The following is a 16,829-nucleotide window of genomic DNA, read 5'->3' as shown; positions in this document are numbered from 1 at the left end:
GTGCCCGGTTGGTGTCCGGGACCCGGTGGTACCCGGAGCCCAAGGGGGGTACTTAGGGTGGAGGTCCCGCCGGGGATGCTCGGGACTGCGGCGAGGAGCGCGCTGCAGGCAGGCAGGCAGGGAAGGAGCGCTGCTGCTCCGCTCGCCTCCCCTGCAGCATTTTTAAAATGTATTTATTTTGCTCGCACCGTTGGTTATTTGTGTTTTACCTGCCCGGGAAACTTGCCCCAAAGTGTCTGGGCTTCGTAGAGGTTCGCTTGGCAGGGCCTGGCCCCGTTGCAAGCTCACCTGGGTGGGAAACTCCGGGCTATCCTCCAGGCCCCGAGGCAGCAGGGAACTTTCTGCCAAGATGCCGACGGGAAGCCCCGGGGCCCTCCGTGGCCCCTGGGGAACCGAGCACCCCTCGGGGTTGGGGAACCCCCCGAGGACCCTACTCCAGCCTCCGTTGCCTCCTCTTCCCAAGCGCTCAGCCGGCTTCTTGAGCTCATCCCCATCTCTGGGGATGTGGAAAGACCCGGACCTCTCCATCCCCTCCCTCCCCGACAAGCCCTTGCAAAGCAAGGTGCATAGCCCGGTCCTCTGTGGGGAGAGGAAGCACACCGCCTATGAAGGATGGCACTCGCATCACTTGGTGCATCCCTGGAGAGCACCCAGAGGTGCTGCAGTGAGGGTGAAGGAAGAACCTGCAAAGTGTAAAGCCTCCAGGCTCATCTGTTGATCAGATAGCGATGCCTTCTTTCAAGTGATGTCAAACTTTAGGGCAGGCCTGCTTGCTTATGTTTTACAGAGGTTTGTAAAGTAATTTTCTTAAGGTCTGCTCATTCGTGCAGAGGTCTGCTAAGTAATTTGGCAGAGGACAGCCCAGCAGTGAGCAGGGCACAGCTCCACCAAGCCAGCTGGGTGCTGCTGGCCACCTCTGTGGCTGGCAAAGCGGGCACCCTGCTGCAAGGGATCCCCAGGAGAGTGAGAGAACAGCCAGGCATGACGGGATCTCCCATGAGAGCACCAGAAATGCCTCAGCAAGGTCTGCAAGAAACTTTCTGGAAGTTTGGATCAGGATGGATGGAGACTGCAGCTTTGGTAGCCGTACCTGACTCTGAGCGCCCTGCACAGAGGCGCAGCAGACCATTCCCCTCCGGACAGGACCCACCGAGAAGCGAGCCTGGTGCTGGACAAGGTGGATTTTTCATAAATGCCTCAGCCCCAAAAGCTGGCACCCTGAGTCCCACCCTCTGAAAACATTTAGGAGTTGCATGCATTAACTGGAAACTTCGCCTGCTGACTTCGAAGAGGAAAAAGGAGTTTATTAGCTTTTAATTGAAGCAAATAATCTCAGCTGTTTCACACTTCATGCTTCTTGATTACTTTTTATGCTTTTCTAGGTTTGGAAAGTGTGCTTAGTGAGTTTCATTTTCAGGTCCTCAGTGCCACAGTTCTTTATTTGCAGGCGTTGTGAAAGTGTAACTGCCTAAAAAGTTACTGTTCCTACTGCAGTTATAGACATGTAAGCAATGCAGTGTTACTGTTGATGTGCTATCCCTGCAAAAAAAAAAATCAAAGAGTAACCAGATCCGAGGTTAAAACTACAGGGGCATTTGATTTTCTCTTTAGAAAAAAAGATTGACTCAATATTTGGTTTTCTTTTTTTGGTGGAGGGCATGTGGGGACAATGACAATAGAGACAACTAAGCACAGAAATAGTGTAATTCTTTTTTTTTTTTTTTTTTTTTTTTTTTTTTTTTTTTTTTCTTGCACTTCCCTTTAAGGCTTAAAATGACCTGAATGAACCACCTGTGTCTCAAGTTTGCTTTTAAGTTTTGTCTTAGCAAAAGTCTTTAGAAGATGGTGGTGGATGAAAATAACCATGGCACGTAGCTATTTCTGTATTACCCAGTATGTTACAAATATGGTTATATTTTTTGTGGTTCTTGATTTTGAAAAGAAAATCCTGATAAGGTATAAGCAACAGACATGCACTGTGCAAGCTCAAATAAAATTGGCAGAGTTTTTTCTAAACAACATTTGTGGAAGGTCAGTGTGTGTATTTCTGGTCTGAGTTGCCAAGCCTGGTTAGGAAGAGAGATTTTCCTTTCTGAGGCTCTAGATTGGTTTTGAGGATAGAGAAAAAAGGTATGACGGGATCATGTACAAAGTGATACCTGAATGACAGGTGAAAGGTTTAAAAGTTAAAGGGTCAGGAACCAGAAGAGTGTATAATCTGAAGAAATGCTCAATGCCAAACAAATGAAAAGTGGCTGGGAAAGAAGGTCCCTGGAGGTCATTTTGTCATTCTCACACTTTATGCCTACAATAAAATGCAATCAGACTTTGTCGATCAAGTATTATAGCCCCATTTTCTTACGTTGTTTTGTAATTTGTAAAATAGCAATGTTTCTTTTTAACTGGAGCTAGATGACTGCTTTCATTGGGCTTATAATATCCATCTTTAATGCTGCTGGGGCAGGGGCAGTGTCTTTGTTTTCCCTCTAAAGCATTATTAACATAATAACTTTTGTGCAAATAATACTTTTCAAGCTCCCTAGGGAAGTTTATGGAAAGATGGGAGGGAATTCTGTTTAGAGCTTTGAAACCAAACCTGTGATTGCAAATCAATCCCGCTGCATCACCAGAAATAGCAGGCTGCAAATTTTCAGATGTGCTAGAAATCACACATCGGGTACAGCTAAACTGCAGAACCAACTTTTTTTTTTTTTTTTTTTTTTTTTTTTTTTTTTTTTAATGCCTCCTGGTGTTTAGATCCTGTGACACTGTATTGCAACAGGTTGGATGTCAGTGTGCTACAGTCCATTGCAGCTGGATCTTGTATATCAGTGTGCGTGTGTGTGTGTTTGAGCCCAGCAGCAACGCATCCATACAACAGCTGGTCTGCAACTTTTCACACAGGCTGGTCTTTCTGGTCCTCACTTGAAGTCAACCTCCTGCCACATTGAGTTTATCATTGAGTTTTAGCTATGCATTGAAGTTCTGGCCATGCAGCACCCTATTGCTAGCCCACATATTCTTCCCAACCCAGTGCCAGGTCCTCAGCCCCAGCAAGAGAGGACCGTGGCCGTCCCTTGCTCTTCCACACTTATGCATTTTTGGAACAGATTGCCATTTGTGTCAAGCTGTGTGGTTTTGTGACGTGTAGATAAATCATTTTGCTCACAACCTGACCTTGGTCCCCAGTGGTAGGTATAGATGCATTAAATACCTCTTGTGTCTCTAACGTAGGCATTATTTTACCCTTATTTTGGAAACTTTTTTTTTGTGTGTGTGTTATCTTTCTTCCTTCAGTATTGCCTAAAATGCAATTTTATTCTGCAAGATTCTGTTCTCTGAGGTTCTCGAAGTGTCTCAAGAACAGCTATATTTAGCTGCTCACCAGTATTATGGGTATACAAAGTATGGTATAAACAACTCATTAAGAAACTTAGAAATCATTTTTTCCTGCCTCCGCTGGGGAGATGAGTTTGTATTGTGATACCAGCAATAGGTGAGGAGAAAGCGAGGCTCAGAGAGGCTTCGTGACCCACTGAAGGTCAGTGGATGCTGGTGGACTTGAGTGTCTTGGTCCAAACTGTAAGCACAGGAGAATGCTTAACCTGCTGCATAAAATTAAGCACTGCTGTAATGGCACTCTTCAGGGATGTTCACTATTAAACTGTGGTGAGTCATCTATATTTAGCAGGATGCTACTATCATTGTGCTTTTTAAGTAAAGTGCTTTTAACACAGTTTATTTCAAGGAGAAGTGCATGCTTTGAAAGTCTGTTCTTTGTAGTTTTCTCCTTGTGGAGCACTAATGCTGCCTTCCCTTTGTAAATGTTCAGGGAGAAATTTACCTCCTGGTTGTTTAACAGACAGCAGTGTAACAAAGACAGTTCCCTTGTTGATACTACCTTGTGTTTGCACAGTCATTTATGAACATTAACTAATTGAGAGTCCCCGAACTTACTTTGTTAGTGCAGTCAGCTTGATTTATGGCTTGGAAAAGCTGAAGCGTACAGAGATGAAATGATTTGCTTGCTGTCTTCCAGGACATCTGCCCCTCTCTCTTTCAGAGAAGTCACAATTACAGGGCTCCTAGTCATATACCACCCCACTTTCCTCTCACAAATGTTTCATGCATCAGAAAGAGAGAACACTATTACTAATTATGCACAGTAAACTGCATTTTCCCCTGTATCTGTTGTCGTCTCTTTGGTTTTGGAGGTCACGTGTGTCCATTCTGGCTTCTGCCTTTTTTTTGTTTGTTTTTGCTGCTTGAGCTGGACTAAGGACAAATGATCTGTTTCATCAGGGCTGAGGGGTTCAGCCTCATTTTGAATGGAAATAGAAATTAAAGGCTTTGATGTTTTTGAAAGGAAATTTCTGAGAGGATTTAGAGAATTTTTGGATCAACCAATGTTCTATTTCTCTATGGAACTGTAATATTATAATACAAAAAAAATACACTAAGCAAAAGGTATTTTGATGTGAAAAGTCTTTTTTTTTTTTTTTTTTTTTTTTTTTCACCCCAAAGAGGCTTGAGATGGATATTTATATATTTCTGACAACTTTTCCCCAATTTTCTTTTGAAACACCATTTTGATTTTACAAAGCATCCCAAGTCTGATAAGGTTTGGTTTAGTGGAAGTAAATACAGTAAAAGCTAAAGTTGCTCCTATTTTTTAATTTCTGCAGGGCATTTAAAAACAACAGTGATGAAATCCAACTTGTAGCAACTGATGGTATTTATGCACAGTTCCTGTCCATTATTTTTGCCATCTTAGCACGTGTATGCAAAAATTGTATGCATGTACATGGCCTTGCCTGTGTCCTTCTCTTATCCATCATACTGCAGAATACTATTTGCACCAAAAAAAAAAAAAAAAACCAAAAAACCGCAGAATATGAGTATGAAATTAGACAATTTTGTATTTAAGAAATCCAGCCCTCTTGCTGATCAGGACAGGATCACACTCATCCTCCTGTTACTTGTGCATGCATGGAGTCACAGCTCTCCTCCTGGCTGCACAGTAGCACTTGTGCATTTGCGTATCTGCGTGAAATTACTTTCAAGTGTAATTTCTGTATTAGTAGGATTGGATCTTTTATTTAGGGATAAAAGCTTATGCATATTTTTTTTCTCACATCTTCATGAGTCAACCCAGCTACAGGAACGTGAGCCAGATTGTATTTCATAAGCATCAGCAGCACAAAGCCGATGTCTGAATGCCGCTCAGTTACATCCAGACTTCAGTTTTCCTCAAGATGCAGAATCCAGGAATGTAATTTCAGGGGGCGAGCATTTATAGTCTGTGGTGCATTTCTGCAAGCAGCTCTAAGCAGCTGTGGGTCAGGTTGCACCTCTGGCCTGCGGAGCCACGGCCACCACTGGATGCTTCCAAGAGGGATGCAGGAACCCCCCTGGTGAGCAGTTGGTACCAGGTGTGACTAAAATGCCCATCCCCTCTCCTGTCCCCCCTCCACGTGCAAAACAAGAGACCCCAAACCTGCCCCCTTACCAGGAGTGGGGTCAGGCTGGGGTAAATGAGCCCCACCTTGCAGCCCTTATGGCTGGTGTGCAGGCTGGTGTGGGGTCCTGCTGGGCACCCAGACCTCAGCCACCTGAGGGGCATGGGCTGCAGGTGGGTGATGGAGATCCAGCTCTTCCCCTGCCTGGCGGCTATTAGCGGCCTTTGCCAGGAGTAAGTGGGCTGGTACACACTCTCTGCATGCCCACTGGGGAGATTACTTCCTAATCCTCATTAATTAGAAGTTGGCTAATGCCTGCCTGGGAGCATTAAGGTGTAGTGCTGCTGAGTGTTTTTCAATTCTTTTCTTTTCTTTTTTTTTTTTTTTTCCTCTCTTCGTTCTACCTGACATACCTGTGGACGTTCCCAGTAGCCTTAGAAGTGTTCAGGCCTCTGTGACTTTTCTGAGCTCTTGACTTTACTGATAACAAGTGCTAATCATTCCTGGTAGTTAATTATGTGTTGTGCTTGGAGTAAGTGAGGGAGAAAAAAAAAAAAAAGGAAAATTGTAATTACTTCCTCATGCCTGGTCACATTCCCTGCTCCTTAGTTGTATTGTGCATCCTTTCATCTTTCTTTCAAAAATAAAAATGGGTAGAAGCACCTGTTTCACTTCTTCATATCCTTTTGATATATATTTTTTTAACCTTACTTCTCTCCAGATTAAATTGGCCTTGTTTTAACAGTGCTAGACCAGTAAGTGTTATTTACTGGTGAATAATGAAACCTTTCTGTCCCTTCTGTGTTTCCAGGTGTGCCATCCAGAAGCAACCCCAGCAATTCCAGTTGAGGGTGCGCTGCCAATGTTCACAGAGGCATTTTAATGCTTCCAGCATCCTTTTCTGCCTCAGCCCTTAGCTATCCTACCGGCTTGCTTGCTTTTTGACCACCCTTGTCTGTTGAACAGATGTTTTCTCTGAGCCGTTCACAGTGATACCAAGATATTTTGCTCAAGTGATTACAGTTGAATTAGAGCCCTGTGGTAGACGAGCAGTTCAGATTATTCTCCCAAGTTTCTATTACTGTCTGTTGGATAATGCCGAATTTCATCTGGCGCTATGCTGCCCACTTGCCTAGCTTTGTCGGATCCCATGGAAGTCTCTCCCAATCTTCTTTCATCTCAGCCAGCCCAAATCACTTTGCCAGCTCGCCGGCTCTCTTCCACATATTAAGGAATAGATTAAACCCACCCTGTCGGAGACCTGGGGGTAATCCCTTGTAATCAGGGACAGGGTAGGCTCCGGGGGGAGTCTGGCTCTGGGCAATGGGGCAGCAGCTCAGGGCTCAGCCCCCCACCACCAGCATGGGGGGCACGGGTGAGCAAGGGATAGGTCTGGCGCTGAGCCTGCCTCCTGCACAGAGCAGTTTAGCTGTCATTCTTTGAAGGGACCGAGAATTAATCACTTAGTCCTGTGCTTTTCCTTCCGAAATGTCAGTGGGTTGAAGGGGTGCAAGTGCCTGCGCGTGGAGATTGAGCTGCTTCGTCTCCTGCTGTGTACTTTTAGGGGCTTTAGCCTCTAAGTGCCCTGGGACTGGCTGTTCCCCTTCCTACTGCTCTTTAAGACACTGCAAAATTGTGGCTTGCTGTGACATTTAGCTAATTCCTACATGTGTTGCTGAAGTCACTCTTTTAGTGGTGTATTTCTTTGACTTTGTTGTTTCTTTCCTTTCCCTCCACACCGTGCAGCACATATCTGCTTCCTGCTCAGTAAATTCAGAATTGCTGCGGTGAGATTTGATCTGTAGGTAACTTTTCTCCCCCTTCAGCCATGGTTGTGTAGATGGGATCTGTGTGTTACTCACCTTGCAATTTAATGTCTGTCCTTTTGCCCAGGTGGTGACATTGCTCTGCGATGAATTCTGCAGCTGCAGGACCATAAACTAAGAGACATGCTGGACATTTTAGCCATTGGCTAGCGTGGCTATTTTGGCCATTTCCTGCACTGTATAAAGCAGTCATTGCATCATGTCCTAGGGAACTGTGGCATCCCACCTGAAGCGCTGGGCTGTTTCCATAGCTGAGTGAGTGCCTGAGCTTTGCTGTCTGATGGGGTTTGACATCTCCATCGGTTGTGGAGCTGCTAGGCTGCACGCCCGCTTCGCTTTCCGGCCGTATGTTGAGAGCTGGGAGAGGTTGGGAGGACCTTGGCTACTTGGCAGAGGGACAGCGTAGCCCCAGTCTGCTTGCAGAACCGCCACGTCCTTGGCTTGTCAAGGGCATCCCTTCCTCCTGCCCTGGACAGCTGGCGTGCCCCAGGCCCCTATTAAGGGGCTCATCCGCAGTCAGCGCCTTCCCCTCCCGTGCTACCCGTGCCTCGGATGCGAAGCGTGGGCTCGTGCCTCTCAGCTGCATGGCTGTGCTTTGCTGCTTCTATGGAGAGAGCTCTGTGCTAGCTTGCTAACTTTTGCATTGCTTTTTTTTTTTTTTTTTTTCATAGTCTCATCTTCCACTCTTATCCCTGTTCCCACTGGCTTTATTTTTTTATTTTTTTTTTTAAATTTTCCCCTGTAAGACTGCATTTCAGCTGCCACGCCATCAGTATCTCTCCTTTTACCCACAAAACAGGTATAACACAGGCAGGTTTCCCCTACCCTCCCCGCTCCCCATCCCTCTTGCACCCACCTCGCTCCAGCCCTGAACAGGCCAGGGGGCAGCAGAAGGGGCTGCTGCAGCTGAAGGGGGATGCTGATCCCACTGTCCCCATCACAGATAGCCCTTCAGGAGTCAGCATTTTGTGGGACTAATTGACAGGAGGTGCCGGCCGGCGAGGTGCTGAGTCAGAGCGAGGTGCGCTTGCCAAGTCACTGCAGCAGAAGGAGCCCGCTCGCCTGGCGTGGAGGGAAGCCAATGGACGGTGGGTTTCCTGGCTGCCTTTTGGGCCTCTTTCTTCCCTTCCCCGAGGCTGCAATTCAGCAGCAGTGATGCTGTGCATGTAAGGGAGAAGCCAGGCACTGGTGTGGGGGGGAGCTCTTGCTTTTTTTTTTTTTTTTTCTTTCCTTTTTCAGTGTTTTCTCTGTGAGCACTGGGGACTGGGAGATGTGGGCTCTGTTCCCTCCTGCCACCAAGTGGGTCTCTGCTGCTGTTTCCATGCTCTGTGCAATGCTGCGTGTTGGTGGAAAGGGTAGAAAGCACGTGTTAGGGGTCAGGGGAAAGTGAGTGCTCCTACTGACAAATATCGCATGGGCAAGGAAAAGGCACGTGCAGCACCCTCGGCCACACAAGGGGGACAGTATGGCAAGCGAAAATTGCTGCAGAAATGGTTGGAGAGGTGTTTTGTGCCATCCTTCCTGAGAGCTGCTTCTGCTGCAGTGTCCTCTTGTTTGTTTGTCTGGAGAGGTAGAAGGGAAGCATTTGACGTACAGAAAGATGAGAGCGTGTCCTGTAAGCATCCAGCACCTGATGGACCTCCAGATCAGGCTTGTGAGAGGTTTGCCATTTATTTACTCCTGGGTTTCTCATGCATGGCAAGCATTAGTGTTTACACCAAGGCTGAATCTGCCCCTGAGATCCATCTCCTGGCCTATTCCTCACTGCAGGCTGCCTTGGGATGTCTTTGTCCATCCCCCCTCTGCAGCACAGGGTACCATTCTCCTGCCTCGGACAAAAGTCGGTAATTGTTTGCACAGCGATCTAAATATATGCATGCCTGCTGAATGCCGCCTTTGTAGGAAGGGTATATTATTTTTGCTTTGAATAACTACTTTGTAGAAGGATATGAAGAGCATGAAGAAGGAGGCCCACATATTTTTTCCGAATCTTTCATAGCTGCATTGCATTCCACCCACCCACATTTTTAATGCTCATCTTTGTATAACCTTCCTCTCTGCTGAATTAGACATTGTCTAGATCACCAGACACTCCGTGGGATAACTGAGGCACTGAGATGGAAAGCACCTCACCAATGGTCATGCAGGTCTCCTGTGGGTCAGATCCTGCATCTCCTGATGCTGGCCCCGTGCCTTCTCCATAGGAACATGATGCCTTCCTGCTGATTGAGTCATTGGCAGAAGGACATGCACAGGATGTCCAGAGAGGTGGCCCTGGGGACACTGGGGAGAGGACACTTTAGCACACAGGCTTGGCTCGAGAGGCTCAGGATGGTGTGCTGCAGGACTGGCCTGCCTTGGCTTCGTATTCCTGGGTGGGCTTTGCCATGAGTGGTGGAGGTGTGCTAGCCAGGGCTCTTCTGCAGACCAAAGAGTGGAGCTGGTCTTCTGGCATTTTGAAGGTTAACTGCATTGCTCCAGGGAACTGCAGTCTCCATCTGGCCAAATCCAGCCCTTTCTTCTTATCCACTCTCTACATGTGATGTAGTTTCACTATGGAAATGGCAAAAAAAAAAATAGAGTTATGCCTGTTACAGCTCGGATTACCTACCTATGAAATACCTATGGGAACTGAGCACACAATTCCCTCAGGTTCCTTTTAAAAAGCCTCGCTGACATGAATTTAAGTTGGAAATAAGCCAGAAAAGGAAGCATCCCCATGATTTCTCATGTCAGCAGTGCCATAGTTATCCTCCTGTTGTTTGATGTAGCGAGTACTATGGCAAAGCTTATTGAGCTTGTAAGGTCTGTGGGTCAGGAGACGGAGTCCTCAAGAAGTCCTCAAGGTGAGTGGAGGCTGTGCCCTGGCCTCTCTTGCCCCGTGCTGACGGTCTTTCAAAGCACCTCTAGGAAATACCACGTGCTGTGCCAGGACTTGATAAAAACGCCCCTAACATCCACTGGGCCAGGGGCTGAGCCCACTATGAGTCAGTGCAGGATGATGAAGGGGTGCAGGACCAACCTTGATGGCATGTCAAAGGAGAAATCACATGTGGATGACGAGGTGTGATGTTTAACTGCAGCATGTTGCCAGCAGCAGCGGTCGCGTTGGCTTCGGAGGCAACCAGGAGGTTATTTTGACAGCTGTAGGAACCCTTTTTCACTCTCTTCCTCCAGAGCCGAATAACCACAGTTTGCATCCAGTTTCCCACAAACATTGAAATTTAATGACAATCATCGCCAGCTTAATTAAAGGTAAACAAATATGGTATTAAAGAAAAATACCAAAACAACTGCTGAAAGACCAAACAAGTAGCAGAGTATGACTGTCACTTAGAACAAGTCGTGACAAAAACAAGATGAAAAAAAACTGTCTTCATCCTTGGCTATCAGTGGGAAACCCTTCTGGGTTTCTTTTCTACGGCTAAAAATAATCTCAGGCTGTATTTTATGCCTCTTGCTGGAATGCCTGTTACAATGCCTCATGGTTCGTGTCTCCATCCTCTATGTCAAATGAAAGGGATCTCTTCCCTTCATCTGGAAGATAAGGAAGCTCAGGCAGCACCTGTGAAGCCCAGTGATCTGCTCTCCACTGTGAATTTATATGAAGTGGGCCCAAATGATGGAAATCTCATGAAATTATCCAACTGTGCAAGGTTTCCATTAGTTGGAGTCTTTCTCAGAGGGCAGCTTGGATCTTTCTCTCATACTTGAGGAGTTACTCAGCCTTGCAGCTCAAGATCAAACCACAATCTAAAATCAGACCAGGTCTCCTTAGCTCAGCTTTTAAAGCAGAAATGTATTACGCTCAAAGTATATTAGAGGCAAAAGGCTGTCTTAATGCAATAATATAACTGGACAGTCAAAATGAAGCAGCACTGGGAAATGCATAAGTTAACAATGCCTTGTTATGTATCCTGTATCTTTTATGGCATGAATTTTATAGTCTAAGTGGTAGTAAGATTAGAGGTAGGTGAATAATTTATAGCCAATAATTTATTTAATGAATTCTTCTTCCATTTCTGTTTGCAAATTGTTTGTGAACATCCTGTGGTTTCTCCCCATTTTACTTATTTGAAATTACTTACTGAATAGCTTCTACAAATAATATTTGATGTTCCACATACTCATGAGCAGAGTTTCTCCTGTTTTCTTTCAGGGCAGAGCAATACTTCAGCTCCAGGTTTGGTTGCTTGGCACTGACCCAGAGCAAAAGTTCATGCCATAGTATTTCACTGGTCTGACATCTTGTAAATAATGGTTAGAATTCAGCTGTTTGTGAAAGAAATGAAAAATGTTTATTACTTTTTAGTGATTAGTCAGATTATTGATGTGGATAATCAGGTTCAAACTTCGCTTTTGCCAGCATGTGCTAAAATTGCTTGGGATGTATTACTTACTTGTGCATTCATGTCACCAAATTAGAATAGTTGCAGAAATGAACAGAAAGATGTAGGGTCCACAGCCAACAGAGTGCTGTGCATATGCTTGACTTTAGGCATATTCTTGAGTGGACACGTAAGTGGTAGAGTGGTAAATCATGAACTTCAGCATATGTTTAAGTGGTTTGCTGAATTAGGGTCCAAATATATAGACCCAAGCAAAATTATCTTTCATGAGAGTGACCATATGAGAGACTTTTTTTTTGTGTTCCTTTTTGCTGTTGTTTTTTTTTTTTTTTTTTTTTTTTTGTCTGCAGTTATGTCTTTTGGATGGTGGAGAGAAGTGAGAATATAAATATTGCACAGGCTTGCAGTATTCCTGATTTAATCGAATACAAGACAGTTCACCTGAAGTTTTCCACATGCTAGTCTGTGCTTTTTGTTAAACACCAGGGAAAATAATATGAAGAATTGAGAAAAGCAGCTGTTATTTTTACTTAAATCGTTATTTCTTCATCATTTAAGATTTCTCACATTTCAGAATGCTTTCCATGTGCTTTTATTGGCTTATCGTCTCTCTCAAGAAATTAATTAGGAAATGTTATATAATACTTGACTAAAAGTGACCCTCACAGAAAAGAGAACTTTCTCTAGGTCTGTGAGGAATAGCTATGAGCTACATTACAATCTTTAAGGGCTGTCATAAGAATATAAATCAGGAAAGCTCTACATTTTCCCATGCATCTTTTGGAGGCTATATATTGTGGAAAAGAAGAATCTGAAGGTATGTGATATACTTTTTAGCTCTATGGCACAGGTATTGTTTTGTTGGCCTGACTGAAAAAGCATGCTTAAATAATTTTTTTTTTTTTGGGTTCACAGTCTGGTGAGACCTCATTTCCTTCCTGTTTGTGCTTTCAGGCTGACCTGTGTGGGGTTTCTCACATCTAATAGAGGGTTGAGTAGGGCCCAGTCTTTCCCATGGCAGCAAATATCTCAATTTATGGAAATAAAATTAATGTCTTGGAGCACTTTACTCCTCTGTCAGAGTCAGTGAGCATTGGCCACTGGGTTTAAAAGTTACTGGGGAGGTGTGGGTGTTGGGGCTTTGATTCTCAAAGAAATAGCTCTTTGTGGGTCATGATGCCAATGGGCATCCTGAGCAGAGTAGCTAGCAGAAGACCACAGATGGCTCAGGTCGATGTGGTCTGGGAAGCTGGGAAGAGTAAAACCCATATCTGGATGATGGGTGATGTGTGGGAGGCAGCCGCATGGCTAGACAGTGACTTTGGGGCAAGGAAGGGCGACTGTTCCTGCTGACTTGCAAGAGCTAAAATGAGCTCTTTGGAGCATAGACTTAAAGGAGTATGATGTTGTTTCTTGTGCTTAGTCAGTGGGCTTAATCAGAAATGCAACCAATCCATCCTCCGTACCAAAACCCAAACCTGATATATCACAAGGTCAAGCCTACAAAAAGTGGTCATCACTGTCCATCGACTCCTTGTATGCAAGAGATTTACAATACATATATGAAAGGAGGATTGTTTCCGAGGGAAAGTTTTTGGGCTTATGGACAAACTTATTGCCACTTAGGTGATGGCTTAAGTTTTAGTCTTGCACCCCAGGAAATCAATGGGACAGCTTCAGCTCTGGGTAGCTGGGAAGGGGAGGGAGCATTTGCAGGGCAGAAGAGAAGAGCACTAGCAATGTGTGCTGCAGAGAGGACTGGGCAGTCTCTCAACTGGCACGTTTCCCCATCTGTATTCCTATTTATTAGCCTGTGCTCCTTGCCTTCCTCCTACAAGACCTGTTGTATAGTCCCAGCTCAACGGCTATGGAGGGCCCTGCAAGGAAAAGCAGGTGGTGAAATTCTGAATTTTGCACCGGCACTCTTCTCTAATCTTTGTAGGGCTTTTAGCACATTAATTGCATATGGTTTATCCAGGCTTACCGCTCATCCCTGGCACCTTTAATAACCCAGGCAATGCATATTGTAAAATTAAAAAGCAATCGCCTATACCAAATAAACAGCAAATGGTCCCAGTGGTGTGCCACAGGTCCTTGCACACTATGTGGATGCCTTTAGCAGCAAAATTAATAGCACTGTGCTAGGTGTACAGGGGCAGTGATGCTATATCCTATAAGGGTTGTGGGCACTCCTGTTTATGACAGGAACAGCATCAAGAGACTGCTGGAGGCCATTGTACTTTTTTTATTTTGGGACCAGATCCTGATCAGCTCAGGAAGGTGGAAGATCAAAGCACGCTTCCAAATTTAGCTTGGGCTCATTTTCAGAGTGTCTTGGGATGAAAATGGCAAATAGGGCTGGCTAGAAAAGAAATATGTCCGTGTCTCCATGTGGCTAGTGCCACTGAAGCAAGTTGGCATCCCAGAGAAATTCAGCTTTATATGAAATCTCCTAAAATGAGGATGTGGTAGAGAAGAGGCTGCCTTCCTAAAACTGACCTTTATGGAGGGCTAAGATATGTCTTGTCTTCTGCCTCTCTGTGTTGCCCTCTGTTCAGTGTTTATGAACAGGTGTTTTTTAATAGTAACAATAAAATAATAACAATAATAATGATTATTAACTGTTTTACACTCCCTTAGGAAGGATGCTAGTTGTGCTGATGAGTTGCACAGTGACTCCTATGGGATGGTGTTCAGTTTTAGGTCCAACTGGCCATGGCCATGCAGCAGGCTCTCTGGGTGGCTGTAGCAGTCAGCCAGGACAAGTTGAAACAGGCAAAAGGAAAGAAAATAGACAAATTTCTGCATCCACAGCAGCTGGAGTGAACGTCAAACAGATGGGCTCTTCCACCCCGATTATCCTAACCTCCTAAATATAGAAATATGGGCTTTTTTTTTTTTTTTTTTTTTTTCTCCTCTTCTTCTTCTCCTCTATTTTATTTTGTAAATTTGAATTACCCGAGGGGGTGGTGTTAGCACACGCTAGGGCAGTGCTAACGAGTGCAAATAGAAGTCATCTGCTGACAGAGTCAGATCACGGCTTCTGCTCACGACTCTTCCCCCTCCCTGCCCACTCACGCTTCTCCCATGGGAAGTGCAGGGACCAACGGGGGCTGAAGCTGCCCTCCCAGTGGGGCTGGGGGGGGGTAACACACGTCTGAGTGCATGAGCAGGCTTATTTCAAATCCTGTCTGTGGCTATGCAGACACACAGAGTAAATAAGCACCAAGGAAAATGGGTAGGAATGGTGCATCCTCGCAGCTTCCTGCAAGCGGTTTGGGTAGATGAGGCAGCAGTACTTCAAGGAGGAGTTCACATCTATTTTTCTTGCCAAACCCAGTACAAGAGACACCTAGACATACTGGAAAGAGTCCAGTATGCGACCAATATTATCAAAGGACTGGAGCACCTCTCCTAAGAGGAGAGGCTGGGGGAGCTGGGACTGTTCAACATGGAGAAGAGGAGGCTTCAGATGGATTTTATCAAATACCTGGAGGGAGTGCTTTATTACTGTGTGGGTGATGGAGACAGGTTTCCCAGAGAGTTTGTGGAGTCTCCATCCCTGAAGATTTTCAAAAGCCACCCTGACATGGCACTGGGCAGCCTGCTCTAGGAAAGCCTCTAGGGGGGTTGGACCAGATGACTTACAGGGATGCTTTCCAATCTCAGCCACTCTGTGATTCTGTGATTTTGGTTACTGTTGCACAAGCATGCTGACTGGTCTGGATGAGAGGATGAAGGGTCTGATTTGTCCTGTCCCCTCTCTGCATTTTTATGCAGCTTGCAGAGAGACAGGAGACAACTAATAGCAGCTGGCTGGCCGTGCCTGGATGCCGTTGTCCTTTTTGTCCTGCTGTGGTTGACACCACTAACACAGTAGGAAGGCAGCCTTCTGTATTATTTTGGGAATTCTTTTGCTGTACTGAGGGCTTGGGTAGGGCAACTCTACTAAGGGGGTTGGTTTCAAGTGGGGAAACAGCACCTCACCTACATGCATACTGTGCTTTCCATTCATCTTCTGGGTTACCCTTCTTTTGCTTTTTTTTGTCTTGGGGCTGAATTTCATAACTGTTCCCAAGGTTTTATTTCCTCATGGGCCATGTGTGCAGGAAGCAGGTAAGGGCAGGAGGAGGCACTGCTTGAAGAAGGATTGTGGAGAGAGCTTCAGGCCGTGTTTCTCATCCCTTCCCTGTTGGTTACTGGGCCTTGCTCTCCCCACCTCTAGGAGGTAATGACAGTAGCTCACTCCTGAGGATGCTGTCAGGGAAAAACATTATGCCAGTGCTATATTATTATTACTGCCACAGCCGTGGCATAAGATACACAGTGAGGATAAAGGTTTGCAGCAGAACGGGCCTGACCTGGGGCCCAACCAAGCAGAACTGCAATCTTTTTCCCTTGTCATTATGTACAAGGGTCTGTTGTACTCCACTGATGTATCTACACTAGCATCAGTGCAGATATACCAATAGACCATGAATAAGATTTCAGAGACTCTGTGAAGGGATTCTTTATCTTATGGGCTGTTCTCCATGTGAGGATAGCGCATGGTTTTATTAAAGCTCCCAGGGCTCATTTTGCTTGTGTGCCATTGGAGGAGGCTGGCTGGGAAAAGTGTGGAGTTTCCACTGTGGAAGAAGGCCTCTAAAGGACAGGTTCAATGGCAAGGCTGTAGGAAATCCTGCCTTAGGGCAGAAGGATGAAGCTGCTGATATCCTGAGGACTGCTGTGTGGAGAAGTGTTACTCCTGATCTCTTCAGGGTAGAGTACATTCTCATGTCACCCTGGGGTCATGTAAATCAGTGTTGTCTGTTCCTTGAAGCACCCAGATGCTATAGATACTGAGCCATACAGCAGAAGCAAGTACATCTGGAGGCTCTCTCTGTAAACAGCATGGATTTGGCATGGTGGGGGTTGTTCCACCCACAGCAAGTCCTGATGGGGCCAAGCTCATGTTTGCAAGGCCTCTCTGCATGGTGTTGCCTGTAGACTGCTCCAGGGGAGGGCTTGATAGCCTGGATGCCACACCTGACCTGAGCTGCCTGCCACGTATGCCTTAGGACTCTGGATAAACTCTCCCAGAACCTGCAAACGAGGGATCCCAGTGTGGAGACACCTAATTATCTCTGAAGGAGACAAGCTTTGGCAGGCTTTAGTCATTCAGATTCATGATAGGACGTATGGCACCTGGCCGG

The 16,829-nt window shown here is 45.6% G+C and overlaps 1 protein-coding gene across 1 annotated transcript in view; it reads left to right on the top strand.

Annotated features, from left to right (window-relative positions):
- IGSF11 (immunoglobulin superfamily member 11) overlaps nt 1–16,829 on the top strand; it is a 94,363-nt gene that overhangs the window by 234 nt on the left and 77,300 nt on the right. The window lies entirely within an intron of this gene.

The sequence above is a fragment of the Aythya marila genome (genome assembly GCF_965140915.1).
Source record: "Aythya marila genome assembly, chromosome: 1".
NCBI lineage: Eukaryota > Metazoa > Chordata > Aves > Anseriformes > Anatidae > Aythya > Aythya marila.
This window is presented reverse-complemented; position numbering and strand designations above follow the sequence as displayed.